Source organism: Elephantulus edwardii, unplaced genomic scaffold (assembly GCF_000299155.1).
Source record: "Elephantulus edwardii isolate Elephantulus edwardi_28Jun2011 unplaced genomic scaffold, EleEdw1.0 scaffold00235, whole genome shotgun sequence".
Classification (NCBI taxonomy): domain Eukaryota; kingdom Metazoa; phylum Chordata; class Mammalia; order Macroscelidea; family Macroscelididae; genus Elephantulus; species Elephantulus edwardii.
Window position 1 is genome coordinate 3,228,639 of NW_006399985.1, and position 4,342 is coordinate 3,232,980.

The 4,342-nt window shown below is 39.3% G+C and overlaps 1 protein-coding gene and 1 pseudogene across 1 annotated transcript in view; one reads left to right on the forward strand and one right to left on the reverse strand.

Moving 5' to 3' along the window:
• Window positions 1-4,342, reverse strand: part of LOC102874670 (potassium/sodium hyperpolarization-activated cyclic nucleotide-gated channel 1-like) — a 522,645-nt gene that overhangs the window by 86,616 nt on the left and 431,687 nt on the right. The window lies entirely within an intron of this gene.
• LOC102875881 lies at window positions 1,620-2,069 on the forward strand (annotated as a pseudogene).

Below are 4,342 nucleotides of genomic sequence, written 5' to 3' on the forward strand. Positions count from 1 at the left end.
GAGTTTAGGGCTGTTGTACATAGGGTCGCTATGAGTTGCAGGCGACTCGACGGCACATAAAAACAACAACAACATGATGTAATATGATATGATATCATATCATATCATATATATTATGCTATATAAATAAATTGAACACAAAATATGACATTATGACTCTGAGCGTTCTTTGAGTAAGTCTCCTTCTTTCACTCTTTGGTTTCCTCATTTAGGCATTTTTTAAAAGTGGCATTTAAGAAAAAGTGGCAATGCATTTTAGTTCAGGTTAGGTTGTTGTTTTTAGGTGTTGTCGAGTGGAGTATGACCCATCACGACCCTATAAACAAACATCCTCCCACCTGCTGACATACAAGAGCCCACTGCAGCAGTCACCATGTCAATCCACCTGGTTGAGGGGCCTCTCCTTTGTCGACCCTCCATCCTTCCCAGCATCATGTCCCTCTCCAACGAATAGCTCCTCCTAGCAACATGCCCAATAAATGTGAGGAGAAGCCTCATCACTTTTGCCTCTAAGGAGCACTCTGGCTGCACCATCCCGAAGACATGTCTGTTCTCTTCACCTTCCATGGGATGTTCAGTGCTCTTCTCCACCACCACAGCTCAGAGGAATCATTTCTTCTTCTGTCATCCTTATTCATTGTCCAACTCTCAGAAACATAGTAAGTTATCAAAAAGATTATAGCCTGGATCAGATGAACCTTCATCCTCAAAGTGACATCATTATTCCACAAAATTTGGAGAGGCCCTTAAATACAGATTTTTCCTAGAGCAATGGGTCTCCTTATTTTCTGACTGCTCATACCAAGGTTGTTAATTGTGGATCCAAGCAAAATGAGGCTGTTGACAGTTTTAATCTCCTCTCCATCCATCACAATGCTGTCTATCGGTCTAGTATACTGATCGGTTAATTGTTGACTCTCCTGTCTTATGAGATTGTCAGGCAAAGTATACAATAACACCTTCTACATTAGCATAATAAAAAGTTCTGCACTGTTTCAAAAGTTTGCATTAGATCATGAAGAAGGTATGGTCTTCTAATACTTTATTAGATTCCTATCCTCTGCATTATCCTCTTTGTCATTTAAAACAAAAAGAAGATATTCACCACTTGTGTAAGAGAATTGAATAGGAAATATCTATTTTTTTTTTTCTCTTGTAAGATTCCCATCTAAGCTTTGTGCTTCAAATATCTTGGGATTCAATAATAGTATCCCCCTTTGAATAGTGAAAATACAGACAAAGTAGAACACATTAAACTCCCAAAATGTTATATTATTACATTTGCTGTTGAAACGAGTTGGGTCAAGTGAGTGAATAATGCAATCCTTAAAGACATAAATAGTTATCATAGAAATGCTTGGAGTATTACTTAAACGTGCATGCATTTAACATACCCTAGCTGAATTTAGAACTGATAATTTATCACAGGACATTTGAGAGAAGTAAGGGCAATATTTTCTACATTTTTATTTCTCAACTGTGTTTATAATTATATAGAACATTTCATTTCCAAAAATAAATTGTAGGGCTATGCAGTGTTCGGTGTCTTGGTGGCCGAGCAGGTCGAGGTAGTGGGCACCAGGTGGTGCGGCCTTGGACTGCGGCCCCGTCAACCTGCTATGATACCATCTCGCACCAACCTGGCTGCTGGGATTCCCAGGAGTAAAGTAAAGAACTCAAGGATCTCCACAGATGATGGTTGCATTGAACTTTAAGAAAAGCCCACCTGAGATCCCTTACAAAGCCATTGCCCTTGACACTGTGCTGTTATTGATTGGCACCTTTAACATCATCATCATCATCATCATCATCATCATCGGATCCCTCCTGCTGGCAGGCTACATTAACAAAGGGGGAGCAGACTGGGTCATTCCTGTCTTGATCATCAGCGTCCTGGGGTTCTAAGACCTGGGCATGGCCTACAATGCATCCAAAGGTTACGGGGATACTTCTATGACAACATTGCAGACTTTGATGATTTAATACCCACCGTGGGCCAGAGGCCAAATGGCACGGATGGGACCCAGTCCAGTTTAAGCCTCTGGACAGGAGCTGAAGCTAAGGGCTAAAGAATCGTGTAGTTCAAAGACAGATAGCAAGATTGGGGCCAGGTTTGATGGGTCAATCCCAAAGCTGTTAACTGAGCTTCCAGGTAACTAACTAAGGCATGCTTTATTATTCCTCTCCTAGCTTAGGCAAACCTTCCAACAAGATTTCCACGGGAATCTCTATCATGAAAGAACAGTGATGTTAATTGTGTGAGGAGACACGGAAGGTCTTCTGCAGTGGAAAGTGTTCTCCACAACCTCCTTTGAATTGAAATGTTCTTTCAAACAGTCTTCAATGTCAGTTTGTTCTGTGGCAAGTGGAAAAACGTATTTTTTTGTTTGTTTGTTGGTTTTTTTTAAAGGGGAACACAAGATAATCTTGTGGGCTATTATATTGGTAAAAATCAAATAATGTCACAAAAAAAAATGAAATCATGGTACAGTGCTTATACCAAAAAACCCCAACCCTAACACAGCACTCTGGAGCCCATTCCAGCTCTGAGTGACGCTCACAGGGTCTCCAGGTGGATGGAGTCATGAGGTCTCCTTCCGTGGAGCTGCCCCTCAAGTTGAAATGCAGTTCTCTTTCTAACATCTGATAATCTATTACTCCTATTCAAATACGGTATGCCCTTGTGTTCACATGACCAGATCCTTTCCAACAGTCTTCAATAACTGTTTGAAAAGATAGAGAAGATATACATCAGTAAGTCCAGATTGAAAGTAAAACATTCCATTTGATATGTCGTTGTTATGTGCTGTTGAGTCACTTCTGACTCATAGTGACTCTGTGTGTACAATAGCTCTGAACCCTGCTCTATCCTGAGCCAATTTCATTATCTCTGACACACCTGCCCCCTTGACCCCATGCACTGAGTCAAACCATCTCATCCAGGGTCTTCCTCTCTTACACAATCCCTCCACCCTCCCAAGCATAATGTCCCTCTCCAAAAACTGGTCCTGCCTTGCCCAAAGTATGTCAGACAGAGCTTCAGAATCCTTTCCTACAAGAAGCAGCCTGGTTTCACCCTCTCCAGGCAATCTTACTGAGGTGAAATGCATTCTGATTCACAGCAATCTTACAGAACATGGAGAAATGTCAATAGGGGCTGTATTCTTTGGAGAAGTAGTAGGTGGGCTCGAACTGCCAGCCATCTGAGTAGAAACTGAGAATTTGAACCACTGAACCACCACAAATCCCCTTAATAAGCCTTCTTCAAATATTCAAACATGGTGTGTGTATACTTACTATCTATCTATCTATCTATCTATCTATCTATCTATCTACCTATCTATCTATCTATCATCTATATCATGTTTGAATGAAACACTTTTACTTCTTAATCAATTTTTTTTCTTTATCCTTCTCCTAAACATGAATTCTTTCTACCTCTTAAAATAGATCTTGTTAGTTAGCTTTCCCAAATCTTCTCGTTGCTACACCAACGCAAAAGCCTAAGAGGCCAATGAAGCAAGTCAGAATCTCCTGCAGGAGGCAGGAAAGGAAGAAGTAAAACAAATCTGGAAGCCTCAGCCCTGTTCCTGGTGAGATGGTGGAAAGTCAGAGAAGTGGATTATTTTGGGTTAGTACGTTTTATTCAGCTATCAGAGACTGACAATAGTTATGTTGATAAATTCACAATTATGTAATGAAATTAAGACTTTTCTTCTTAATAAATAAACCTTCTTGTTGTTGTTGTTGTTTGAACCAACCCATCGCTGACCCTCTGGTGGGTTTTCAGAGGCAATTAATCACATGGGAGGAGATTATCCATCATTTTCCCATAGAGCATTGGTGGATTCAAACTGTTGTGCCTTTGGGATTGCAATTCAGCCTCTTACCATAGGTCATTCAGCATGTTATTAATGGACATTTTCAAATTTTGTAGAGATGATGAAATCTTCCATTAATAATTGAGGGGAAAGCAGTTTCTTTAGGGGAAAAACACAAAATATTACCTCACAATAAACTTACAAAAATACTTTGGCCGGATGTATATGAAGGTAAAGATGTAATAAAATATGTATAATTGGAATAAATAGTTGAATCATTACACTAAAAAGTAACAAAACTAAACACAATAGAGAAAAAAATGAAACTAATCTTTACAATTTTTTTAACATTCAAAACCCACTTTCCCTACAGCCTTAAGAGAAAGAAAGAATAGACAGGTCTGAACCAATAAAAGTGAAGATCAGAATGAATGCCACTAATCAGTAAAAAGAAACATGTAAAAAATAAGCCTATTCTAAAAGTATTATATTTTAGGGGGATTATTTTTATCATAGGAGTA